General features: G+C 32.1%; 1 pseudogene; it reads right to left on the reverse strand.

The window, feature by feature from the left end:
* Positions 1-1,559: 1,559 nt before the first annotated feature.
* Positions 1,560-6,646, reverse strand: LOC149539339 (nucleosome assembly protein 1;2-like; annotated as a pseudogene).
* Between the last annotated feature and the right edge of the window lie 7,960 nt (positions 6,647-14,606).

Here is a 14,606-nt window from a genome sequence, read left to right on the forward strand (position 1 = left end):
AACAACGAACTGCACTATTCAGTGCTTGGTCATTCATAACTTTATATTCTTACCCAGCTTGGAAAAATCCCAGCTACTTCTCATCAAATCCCACCTAGCTTTATACATCAAAACCTCACAAACCAGGAAAACAAAAACCATAATCAGTGTCAGCAGATATACCATATGAATATATGAATGCCATGGGAATGTTGTACAGTTGGGGCGGGGGGTTGCAATTGTGCTGCAACTTAGTGCTGATTGTAGAATTAGTTTGAAATTGTACTTAAGATAATTATATTACAAATTTTAGAATTAATTAATTTGGAACCACACTAAAAATAAAATTGCATTGTCTTATATCCCTTGAGTTTCCTCATAAAAACATACACATAATATTCCTACAACCTGCTATTAGTGTGGTTGCGATACAACAAAATTCTACATGATATCATCCAAATACCTTCCATGCGTGAAATAGCAAGCACTATAATAGTTTTCTTACTAATGCCTGAAGTTTATCAACGACAACGATCAATTAGCACAACTGCGACAAGACGTAGATCATAACAAATTTTAAATGCAATAGGAATGAAAGAAGGGTTTGCACCCAGCCTATCAAACTGATGATAGCTAGTAGTTGCTGAGATTGGAATAACTTGCAAGATGTGGATTGTTACTAATATTTTTAGAGTGGAAGATTATGAGTAAATCAGGAAAACTGTGATTTTCTGGCAACCTCTGACAATTTTTTCATTAAAAAATTACAGTTTTTGGACTTCAATAATTTTTGCACCAGTTGGTTTTTTAATTTTTCCTTAACCTAACCCTGACCAATTTTCTTCCCCAAACTTAACACTAACCCAATGTTTTCCCATTATTTGGAAAAAGAAAAACATTTGTCTTGCCAAGTTATTCACAAGAAAGATATTTGCTACTCATATAGCTATAATGCAAATATTGTTAAGACTTGGAGAAATATCAACGTTGAATTCATCCTCTGTTAAGGCTTAGAGGAAAGCTAACTTAATTCAATACAATCTAATCCTATAATTAACAAAATTTTCAAACATGATTTTCATTAGATTAAAAAAGAAGTAGTCAACACTCCTACACATAACGTCATCTCTTTGTTCAACAATAGTTTCCATCTAAAGAAAGATGTTGGCAAAAATGCATGATATGAAGGAACTATCTATGAACATACCTGGAAATATACTTCAATATCAGCACCTATAAATTTGCATTTGCACTCAATCACCTATTGTTGATGTCTGTAGACTTTGTACTACTGCTTGTACTCAAATGGATGCTATTAAACCCATCCACCAAAAAATTGACTCTAAATTAATCCTATTCCTAATCATAATCTTCTGAAAAGTAAATCCCATAATAAATACCAACCCAGACTTGGAAACTACCAAACCCTTAACAAATGCTTACCTATTACCTAGAATCTAGGTTGGATTTTAAATCCACACTACTACATTGCCGCAAAAAGATAAATAAATGTTTAATTTCATGCCAAAATTTGAGGAACAAGCATAAATTTTTGAGCATGACATAATCAAGAAAATTGTCTAAGTGCTTTTATGGCCATTTTCTTCCCCTTCGTGATCTTCATCCTCTTCCTCACTCCCATCATCATCTTCATCAGCATCATCATCATCTTCAGATATGCATTCATCATCATCACTTGCTTCCCTAGTGAACCAAGAAACTGCATGAGGGATGAGTTTATCCTTAATTGTTGATCTGCAAAAAACACATAAAATCAATGAAACCCGGTACCTAGAAGGTACATAAACCCAAACAGTTTACAATGGATCAAGAACAAACCCAATCTCATAGTCTTGCTCCATCATATCTTGTAATTCCTCAGCCTGTAAACCACCCCATAAACTTATCAGAACACAAATACAAGATGCCAAAAAGTGTATTCTTTAAGAACTAAAGACTGTAGCAATAAAAAAAAGTTTGCTCGTCATTACTCACAACATCATCATCAACATCATCATCTTCAGGAACCTTGGGTGGATCAAAGAAATTGAAGAAACTTGGGCATTGCTCAATTTGTCATTAGTTTTGCATTCTTCACTCCCTTCTTAGGCTTCTTCTTCATGACCTTTCAAGTTAGGTTCTTATCAGGTAACCAATCAATTTCAGTTCTGTGTGTGAAATAACATCACTACATGAATGAAGAAATTCACATAATCTAATTAGCAAAAGGAGATATTTACATTAGACTTACCCTACTAAACGATCCAGGATAGGTTCATTTTCATCTTCCATGTAATATATCTTTGTTAACTGCATTTCACAAAGGCAATATGATAGCTTAGGAAGGTAATGAATATATTAAGAAATTGAAAGATAAAATAGACATTGAAAGTGTTCCAAGGGCACTAAAATGTGAGTACTTACCACAGAATTCTTAAAATAAGAATTCTCATTGAAAAAGAACCTTTCTCACCCTTGTCACTGTCAAGGCGAGAACATTGTATATCATCCAAAAACTTCAAGGCACCTTCATCACGTTCTATAACCTATTTATTATTAAAAAAAGTCAGTAAATTCACTGCATTTTGAAGATAGGTAATATTTCTTGGTATAGCCAAAGTGAGTATTGGATACAAGGAAAAGGAGCAACATCCTACTTGCATTGCCAAAACATCATTATTCTTCATGGCAGTCAGCCAAAATTCAGGAACGCCCTTTTCTGCCATAATGAAAAAGATATCACAATAAGCACTTCCCACCAAATATCACAGATCAAATGAACCTTGAATTCGAAACAATTATTACATACCAACATCATCTTTCTTTGAATCTTCCTCCTCTTTTTTATCATCTTCAACATCTACTGCTCCATTCACAATGTCATATCACTACAATGGAATATTTCATTACAGGAATATAGATTACAGAGTGTCGAGCAGAATCAAAAAGTTTTTACCCTAAGAGCTAAATATCTTTTACAAAATTTTGTACTGAGAATTGTAAACTAAAGTAGTTATTTTGTCTCTTTAATTTCTTACCGACATATAATTATCCAAGAGAAAGATCTGAATAAAATATAGTTTATTACAGATCAAGTTGCTCCTAAAGGATTGTAAAAGTTTCATCTATGCTTTAAGGATGTCATTTCATAGAACCAAAAAGCATTTTCTATTATGATATTATCCTATTTGCACTTAGACATCATCTATTCTTCCATTTTCTTGTTCTTATTCTGAGATATTTTATGGTCAACACTAAAAACTCACCTACAGTGTAAACGAAGAAGACTCACATCTCACAATATTTGTTGGAATGCACAACATATTTAGTTGAAGATGAAATCTAGGTTATAAGAAGGAAAGACATTATGAAACAAAACATATAAGGTTACGTGGGAATCGTAGGATAAAAATAAATTCTAGAGAATGCTGAGGAAACTGCACAAGTGAAACAAGCTATTGTTATTTAGGAAAATCTCTGTTATGAATCATGCAAATAGAAGATGCAATAATAATGAAAAAATAGCATCTCAAAAAATCAAAGATACAATAGATTAGATCATATAGGAATCCTAGAGCAGAAAGACAATCAAGAATATGACAAGGAAATGTTGCACAAGGGATGCTAGATATTGTGTTCCAGGCAAGTCGATCTGTAATGAATCATGTGTTGTCTGACCCCAAAATTGTAACTAATAAGAATAAAGTAGAAGTAGACAGCAACATCTGGTACAATCTATATAATGAGTATGAAGTACCTGACTTAAATTATCAACCTTTGTGGTAGCTTAATATCAACCAATTATCTAAATAAATATATGCAAATTTGTAGGTTCCAATCCATTAGAATAAACCTATTTAAGTTTTAAATGGTTTAATGTACATAGCAAGAAGACAACAACATCAAGTAAAATCTCATAATATGAAAATTACTTGACTCTCATTGTATATATCAACTACATGTGTGCAAACTCCTATGAGTAAGCAAGTTTCAATCTATTGGACCAAGTTTTCTGATAAAGATAACAATATACAACAGTGCCTGAAAATTTAGTAATTGCTTAGAAAAGCAAGAGATCAAGAGATTAAATGAACTTTTCAATTTTGAACACCTAGAAAAAACACTAAACACAGATACCTTCTTGTAAAAAGGTTCATAAAGCTTTTGATACTTGGCCTCCAACGTAGCTTTTTCTTCAAAAAAATTGGTCTCTATCTCCTTATGTTTACTCTTTATTGGCAGCACAAAATCATAAATCCCTTTGCATGAATATATTTACACAGAAAATCACAATCTAAACATATCAATACCTGTAGATCTTGCAATGCCTTCACTCACTTCTTTACTTTGTGAGGAGGTGATTCAATGTAGCCTGACAAGGTACTGACAAGATTCTGTAGCTTGTCCTAAAACATATCATGGAAGAGTTATTAAATCCAGTGATATCTAGAAACTTCTATTATAAACCAGATTCTATCCAGCAAAGGCATTGCCAATTTATCCTGGGCCTTAGAAATTTTACTTCCACACAAAGATGGATGAACAGAGAATTCGCCTATGTTCTCACAATACAAAGACAACTATCCTTGAGATTTATGTTTAGAAAATATTTCCAAAAAATTCTTGATATGATTACAGTAGAAATTTCCCTTGGAAAAATTATTAATGCTATTGAGACACTTTGGTATAGAGATGTGTGATGCTCATATGAATTTATATGTTACCACAAAAACCTGTTGATATTTAATTATAATACTCATTAGAGTAGTTGTTATCATATATTCTTACTATTTAATGATTATTAATTCATATTAATGTAATATCTAAACCAAAATTATCTCATATATGCATCAAAATTAATAATATTTTATAGAAGTTATCTTTGTAAATGAATTGCATACTCCAACTTAAGTTAAAATTGTTATTCTCAAGAAAAAATTTGGAAGATCCCAAGAAGGAATATTAAAATAAGAATAATCAAGAATCAGTTGTATGGGGTCTTCATACTGAAAAAAATGGCATACTCATCTTATCTCCATCCCCATTTCCTAGTGACCAAGGGTTAAATCCATTATGCTTTAGGTTATACAATTATTTTATATTAAATATTCAGTTTAATGGCAAGTAAAGTGATGAGTTTAGGGGCAATATCAATTGGGCAGGGGGCACACCATTAGGTACATGAGTTATCCTTGGCTATAGTCTATGACTCCAAGCTAGATGCACATTGTTGTTACTGATACACCCTAACACAACATTGCCCAAGGATTATTTAAATTATTTTGCACATTACCTTATTATATACTAAGCCGATCGAGGAGTCAAGGCAAAAGAGTATACCAATGCATTTGCTTAATTTCATTAGATTTCTAAAGTTCATGCTTATATTGAATAATGGTTCTGAATTAAACTATGTTTGCAACATACAGTAGTAATTTTTCAGATTACACTCTATGATCCATCATCAAGAGGAAGAGAAAAAAAAAAGATTGTATAAAAAAAAATTGCAGAAACTATTCAATCCAGAAGCATTATTCAATGTATTTGCTAGTAAATAAGGATACAAAAAAACTAAGTAGGAGAGTGAACCTTGTGACAACTTTTCTTATCATCTACTTACTACAAAGTGAGTTACTTTACTTAAGAGTGGAATCAAGAAAACCAAGTACAACTAGCATAAGGTTTTTTTCTATGGGATGTCCCAATGATGATCAAATGGTTTCCCTATTCAGGTGGTCAGAAATAACATTTTCCAAAATCAAATGCAAGTAGCATATGTCCCTTACTACTTCAATAGGACGAATTGTGAAAAATGCAATAACTAGTATTATAATAGAATTTTTTGGTACAATGGAAGAAGCAAATTGATTAGCATTGTAGTTGAAATCCCAATTCGTAGGCAGTAGTTCGTAATCCAAAAGAATTTGTACGAGTTGTGAAAAGCAACTTGAATTATAATAGAAATTTTTGGTAGTATGGCAGAAGCATACCTTGATTGGCAGTGCAGTTACAGTCCTAATTTATCGGTAGAAGTAGGAAATTCAAAAGAATGAGCGTAGATTAGCAGTGCAATTACAATTCCAATCTAGGGATAGTAGTCTGTGAATCCAAAAGAACTCAGATGAATTGTGAAAAACACAATATCTGCTGTTATAATGGAAGAAGCATACCATTATTACCAGTGCAATTACAATCCCAATTCGTGGTTAAGTGTTTGTGAAGCAAGATGTTTTCCACCTATTGGTGCTCTCAGAAAGAACAAGGTTAGTATCATCATCGTTTCACATTGGATGGACTAGCCTGATCATATGGGCTTGACAAATCCAAACACATGAATTGCTAAGAAACTTATATTTTATTTGTCTATGAGCTTTTGAGACATTGCATTTTTATAGACAGTCCAAAGAGCATTGGATTTAGAATGCACTTGAATGATCTAGGCAAAAAACTTGGCCTCAGATAGCATCAACATTGAAAAAAGATGATTCAAATTAACCTGCCCTGCTCCATTTATTACTTCTATAGTTTGCAAAACTAAAAGCCTAGGCCTGATTAACTTGTCCAAACTCATTGAAAATAGGCGTGAATGCTTTGCCACAAAGTTTACAGAGAGTTTCATGTGATTAAGCATAAAGTCCAATTTTTTCTTAACGCTTTCCTCTGGCATTGTGAGAATCAAAGGGAAAACCCTAACTACTTGCGAGAGGCTGCAAAGTTGAAGATTGTCTATCCTAGCTTGTAACACTTTAATAGGAGTTATGGCCACCATGCTCACAACGTATTTGTACATTTTTCCTTCCTTACAAATGCCAATATTTTGAATGACATCAAGTTGCTCTGGGGTCAGAGAATTGCACCTCAAAACACGAGGAACTATCGACAAAAACATGGTGAGCTCTATTCCATGAAAACCAAAACCCTCCCAAAGTTTTCTGCAAGCATTTTCCATGAAGAAAGTAGTAGTTCCTAATTGCTCTGATCAACAAATCATCTGTCAGAAATACAGCCTTGAGAAGCTCAATGTTGGAGCGGAGGACTTCTAGCTTTGCTGTTAAGATCTGAGGCAACCCAAATACAATTTCGCTTAGATTTTCACTCCAAATGCCAAAATCTCTTAGTAGTTGAATCTTTGGCTCCAACACTCTTTCCGCACTTGTGACCAAAAGCACGGGCTAAGATTTGATTATGTTTATAATTTGCTCATCGTTGCATGAGTATGGACTAAGCGTTGGTCAAAATTTTGACCAACACGGGCAGGAATTTTTTTAAATAAAAATACTACCTTACATATTTCAACCAATTTAAAACATTTTAATAGATGGTCAAAAATTTTGGTCTGAAAATGGGGTCAAATGTACTAGTGGATGATTCTAGTAATTTTAGTTGATCTAGATTTTTTTGTGGTTATTCATGATTCTTGTGGATTTTTCTAGATTGTATATATTTTTTGTTTATGGTTTGCATTGATCATTGTGCTCACAATTGATCAAGGCATGATTATTGGAAGTGTTTCACGTTCGAGCATGAATACTCTAGTTTGTGCTATGTCTTAGTTGACATTGCTTGGTTTGCATTTAATTTTCACAACTACAGCCTACTAATTTCAACTTGATACAACCTAATCTTTGCATAAAACAACAACATCCTTGTTGCAATATAGCATAAATGTGAGACAAGAGCCTACAATATGATGATAAATTGGGAGCCTCTCATTTGGGAGGTTTTGGGTTTGAGTCTACTCAAACTTAACACATAATAATAATTGATCTCAATAAACAATAATGAAAAATGAAAAATTAATAATCTAAGCTTCAACCCATTCATTAACTATAAACAAAATCACATGAAATGCGAAAATATTAAAAGATTCTAAAAAATACAAGATTCCATCAAAATCATTCATTCATTATACAAAACAAAAAGTGTTTCAGAAGGAATTTTTACTCTTTTTATTAAAATCCTCCTTTGAAATTTGAGTTTCAATACATTTTATACCTTTGCACATGCATTAGAAAGAAAAATAAATAAATCTCAAGAAAAGAAATTACATTTCTATTTGAGATGGCTTTCCATCAATTAAAAATGGAACAATGCTAGAGCTAGACTTACCCTATATGAATCTCCTTCAAATGTGGAAGAGAGAAGGAAACTTGCCCAAAAATGTCTTCGTATATGTTTTAGCTATCTTCATGGGTCAAATGTAATTCATAATCCCCAAAAATAAGGGGCAAAAATAATGGAAAGTTGCTAATTATGCCTTAGAAGCCTTCCTTGATAGATGTGCCACCTATAGACACCTAAATTTGATCACATATATTCGTAATCAAATTTAGTCATCTTTTAAAGCATATTTTAATTAAATATTAAATATTAAATTATTTTAACACTATCCCCTAATTAATTAATTTACATAATAAATTATAGCCAATCAATAAATTAACAAGTAACCAATAGTCTAATTTATTAATAAAACCCCCCTTCCTCTTTTAAATTAAATAAATACAAAACCCATTTAATTTAACCTCCAAAACCCCTCTCTACTTAATTAATTAAATATATCCAACCACAAATTTATCCTCTAAACCAACAACTACCCAATAATTCCTATTTTAATTAAACATTTCATTTATTTAATTAAATCTAATGCACTAACTATTCCTCTTTTAATTAAATAATTCATTTACTTAATTAAATCTCATGCACTAAATATTCATTCTTTAACTAAATAATTTATTTATTTAATTAAATATCATGTACTAATAATTCTTCTTTTAATTAAATAATTCATTTAATTAATTAAGCTCACCCACCAACCTTTTCTCTAACAAATCCATCCATCTCCCACATAATCTAATCAACTAAGCCACCTCACCCACCTTAATTGAAACACATCACCCTCTCTTCCATGTCTAAAATCCCTCTCTAGATCACTTGTATGAATTAATGCATGATTTATTCCCTTTGACTCAAGCCCAAGTCCACTCTCATGCCACATCTCCCTCATTCATCTCTAAACACAGAAGTCCATCTCCTCCACCTATCTCAGTCACCTAAAGCCTATCTCACACCTCACTCATTTATTGGTCCATCAATAATTCGTATCTCCCCCTCTTCCAATTGCCTATAACTTGAACCCTTTGTTCCTCACAAATCATCCACCTTCTGAGTAGAACTATTATACCATTTTGAGAGCTAATTACTTTGAAAGTGCTATTTGGTGATACTTAGATTTCCATGCATCTATCAAATCCATCCATTGTTGAAGCTTGAGCACCACATTTGAGCATACATCAACGATCACGACCACATCAACACATCAAGGAGGTTACACGAAGACACAAGTTTGCATTTTTTTTAATTTAATTTCCTTATTAGTTTATCACACACACACACACACACACACACACACACACACACACACACACACACACACACACACATGCTGATTTAGTTTGTTAGATGTTTGGCTTTGGATTTATATCTTTTGCATCTTAATTCTAATGCATACACCACCCATATGGAAACTCTATCTTGCCTTAAAATTGTTAGATTCAATCACAAAATCCCATTTTTAGGACTCTTGAGGTTAAGTCAAACAAAATAATTTGACTTATTTATCTTTCTCTCTTTAGAATTAAGTAATAAATCCCCTTTTTTGTATTAATATAATTTTTTTAAATGTAACCACCTTTCAAACTTTAACAACACAATCATTGGTATTTTTGAAGAAATTTTTTTTTTCATCAACAACAAAGCCCTCTACATTTCTCAACAATGGGAAAATACCATGTTTAAGGCTATTTTTAGCTCAAAGGTGTAAAAAGTAGGTTACATTATGGAAACTTCTTAGAAGTGTTTGTCTACTAACATATAGAACCAATAGACCGAATAATTCATTGGGTATAAGAGATAGAAAACAACTTGAAAAGAAAATCAAATTTTGACCTCAACATTGTTATTAGATTAATTGAACAACAATAACAATGAACTAAACTAGGAAAAAATATGTGTACTATCATTTTGAGGAAAGGAAAACCTCAAATAAAACCTACTCCATCCTTACAAAAAAAACACTTTTTCAAACAAAAGCATTCACTAGTTTTTGAAAACAACTTCCTTTCCCCCAACTATGGATCCTTTACACATTTGAGGATAACTGAGAAATTTTGAAGAAAGAGAAGTTTCCTTACAAATTGCTACAATGTTAGTTGATTAATGATAACAAAATTAGCGAAATCTTCATTTTTTTGTCCTTTAATATAAGATTCATGCTTTGTTGCAAGCTTGTCTTATGATTATTTATTGTCCTCAATTCTACATAGATGCCTTATAGGGCATTTGTTAGAAGTAGCATTTTCTATTACACCAAAAGGTCATCTTTCAAATGTTTGATACTAATGTAGGAGCATCCTAGGGTAGTTGGAAATCCTGCATGCTAGAGTTATTTTGACCTTGGAGATGAAGGAATTAGTTATAGGAGGGTTGATGCTCAGTCACTATTGAGCAATTCTTGTTTGTATTGTTGGCTGAGGGGCTCGGTCTTTGAAGAAGCTTGGCATAAACTATTTCTCGATCATGTCTGGCATTCTCAGTCCTTGAAGGAACTCGGTCATAAAAGGTACTCGATCATTGAAGGTACTCGACACCTAAAGGAGCTCGACATTGATAGGCTAGAGGCTTTTATAACACTTGACAATGTAGTTTGTTGAATGGTGTTTTTACGGATTGGGTCAGCCGACTTGGTGCATTTAATGCATATAGTGTGTGATCATGGCATGTATCAACCTAGAGATGTGTGTGGACTTATTTAGGACTTGGATCTTTATCCTAGGTGCATTTACTGGGTGTTGTAAGCTGACTAAGGCATTTTATATTTAATATCTATTGTAGAATGACTTGTGGCTCAAATATGTATTTAATGTAAGGGTTTATTTAATTTGTAACTTTCTAGGGAAACTTGTGGCTTAGTTAGGTATAATTAGAGGGTCTTATGGAGTCTTGAATCATTATTCATTTAGCATGGAGAAGATGTAGTAGTTGAGAAGAGTGAAGTTGAGCAAAGCTAGTAGCTAAGTGTGGGCTTAGGAAACAATAAGATTTATTGGTGGCTTCTGAGCACCAATTTAGATTCTTCTCAAGGTTTTCTGTTAGATTGTGGGTCTAGACTAGCTAGTAGTTGGATCTTGTGAGATCTTGTAGAATTAATGATGTAATTTCTTTGTATTTGATTGTAAATTGGAAACCTTACAACCGAGCATGTTGGATGTAAATATTATGATTTTATTATGAGAGTTGGTATTATGTGGATCTAAATATTTTGTGTTATTATTTATATTCTATTGTGTGGTTAATTTATAGGGGCTATGTTATCTCCTTTGGGACTCTCTTGCCTTATACTACATCAGATACAACCATTAATAGAAAACACATGAGTTTGTTAAACCATGTCATAAATCCTTGCAAGGGATGCTAGGACACTAAAAAAAATCCCCCTCCTAATGCTACATGATGTGGCCCTTGCATGGATTCAAATCTATGACCAAGATCTAATACCACTTGTTACAAATAGCGATTGTCATTGCACCAAAAGATCAAATTGTTAATGCCCGATAAAACCATTAGAATTATAGAAGATACAAGAGGTTGTTAAACTATGCGATGAATCCTCATGAGGGATACATGTTGACTTCCAACAACATCCTCATGAGATGACAAAACTCAAGCAATGAATTTCAATCACACCTTTATGCTTTTCTACTGCATTATCATGAGGATTTGTTATAAATTATTTAAAGTAGAACCATGTATTCTTCTACATCATGCTCATTATTTCCATAATTTACCTCCTCAAAATGTGGTAATTTGACTTTAATACTTGAAGAAAAACTATCCAAATCATCCAAAAATAGGTCTTCTTTAATATATTCTTTTATCTTCGATATGATATTATTGATCTTTCCTTCATCTTGGTCATAACACTTTTTCTTTCTTGAAGCAAGTAGATATGAAATTGGAGTCACAGTGGTGTTTTAATGAAACTTCCTCTAAAGACTAATTACACAAACAAAAAACTAAAATTCTTTGTGGATGGAAATATTCATCAATTGTGGCCTACCAAGCATGAGAAAATCTATTATCATGTAGGATTGTACCCAAAATGATAAGCTAAAAGTTTAATAATCCTATGATACATGGGACTACTTTTAGACTATTGGTGATCTCTAGTGAATGTAGACCTCTAGAAAGAGTTGGTTCTCCTTTGAAAATAACTTAAAATATTAAATTTTGGTGGAAAGTGGGTAGAAATTTCTTTGAAATGAAAATATGAATGATTTAAAGGTGATGCAACAAACTTGTGAGAAGTTTTAATAATTGTTCAAACTAACAATACATTCTAATTAAATAAACTTATGCTTAAAACTTAAAATGCATCGTGAAATACATATATTTTCATAGGAAAGAAAGAAACCAATTCTTGCTTGAAGGAAAATCAATGATTTTCACAACTACAACCTATTGATTTTAACTTAGCACAACCTTTGATTTGATTTAAGCACAAATCTCATTGTTGTAATATTGCATGAATGTGAAAAATATTAAAGAATTCTAGAAGAAATCACAATAATTCTATTAAAATCATTTATGAATAACATAAAGAAATAACTATTTGGGGAGTTGCTTCTCTTTTATTGAAAAATGAAAGGAGTATGCTTCTACAATTGAAAAAATCCTTCTCTAAAACATAAAAATATCTTTTGAAAATTGAATTTTCATACATTGTATGTCTTTGCACATGCATTATGAAAAAAATACATAATCTTCAAGAAAGGAAATTATGTTTTCCTTCTAGAAGGTTCCTTCAATTGAAATTGGAACAAGAGTAGAGAAAGACTTGCACTGGATGAATCTCCTTAAAATTTGGAAGAGAGAAGGAAACTTGCTCGAAAATGTCGTCAAATACCTGAGATTTATTGTTGGGGTCCAATGCAATTGAAAATCCCCAATATAAGAGGTAAAAATGAAGGCAACTTGCTAATTATGCCTTCAAAACCTTCCTCAATTGACATGTCACCCATCTGGAAACTTTTTCTTGCCTAAAATTGTCACACGTGTCATAAAATCTCCTTTTTAAAGGATTCTTAAAGTTAATTTAAAAAAGAATTATACTCATTTTCTTTGTCTATTTAGAATTGAACAATAAATTTCATTTTTTATTTATTATATAATGAAAATTTTATCTTTTGAAGACATATTTTTTCCTTCATTAATCAACCCTTCTAAATTTATCAATAATGGACTAAGACCATGTATAATGCTATTTTCAGCTTAAAGATGTAAAAATAGGAGAACCACTCTCTTTGACAACATACTTTCACCATAGGTCACCCCTAACCTAAAAGTAGTCCCATGTATCACAAGATTTTTAATCTTTAATCTTAGCCTTTTGGGAGTAATCCTATGTGATAGCAATTTTTGGCATACCTAGTGGGACAAAATTCATTCTTAGATCGCAAATTACACAATTATATAAAAGGAATATGTGTTACATAGTCAAAGTATGTTAGAGAGTCATTGAATACGTTTGAAAAGGAAGACTCCAAACTAGTTGGTACTTCTATGGTGACTGGTTGCAAATTGACAAAAAATGATGAATTCTCTTGTAGTAATCAAACTAGATACAGGTCCATGATTGGTGGATTTATTGATGTGATACATACTAGACCATATATGATAAATGTTGTTGATTTTATTTATAGATCTCTAGTTAATCTAAAAGAGTCACATGTCTCTACTATACAAATAATTTTCAGATATATTAAAGGAATAATTGATTATGGGTTGTGGTTTGATAGAGACAAATTTTACACTTTGTACATATATTAATTTTGATTGGGTAGGAAATCTAGATGACAAAAAGAGTACCAATGGAGGTGCACACTTCTTGGGTAAAAGGTTAATCTCTTGGACTAGTAAGAAGTAGGATTGTGTTTCATAGTCTATTGTTGAGGTTGAATATGTCATTTTTGTTAATAATTTACACATGTCATTTGGGTGAAGCAGATGATAGATTTAAAGGTATATATTGATGAACTGATGGTTATTTTCTATGAAAAATATTAAAGTTTTATTATTATTTCAAAGGATCTAGTACAACATTCAAGGAAAAAACACATTTCAATGTATCATTTCTTAAGGGACACAGATAATGATACAAGGAAAGATGAAAAGCTAGGGCCAAGGCACACCTAGCTATCCATACCACATTTTAGAGTAAACACAATAGAGAATAATGCCAAGGAGAGAGAGAACAAAACACTTTTATTGAAATTTCAAGTAATCGACATTCATGCCCAACTATAAGGCCTTCACGGTTATGACTAGATATAAAATACATTCAAGATCCATGATCTAGCTTCAAATTCACATTTCCAAACACATATGCCTCCTCCTTTGAAATCCACTAAGTTCTAACCTCCCAAATTCTACCTCAAGCCTAAGCCTAACCACTCTATTTATACTTGCTAAAATGACTTACATAAGATTCTAGAACATTACATCAAAGAAAGGTCGACCCCAAAATGGTCAACCCTCATCCCCAAACAAGATCCTATCATTAAATTCATGAT

The sequence above is a fragment of the Cupressus sempervirens genome, chromosome 9 (assembly GCF_028749045.1).
Source record: "Cupressus sempervirens isolate cs-2001-9-10 chromosome 9, ASM2874904v1, whole genome shotgun sequence".
NCBI classification, from domain to species: domain Eukaryota; kingdom Viridiplantae; phylum Streptophyta; class Pinopsida; order Cupressales; family Cupressaceae; genus Cupressus; species Cupressus sempervirens.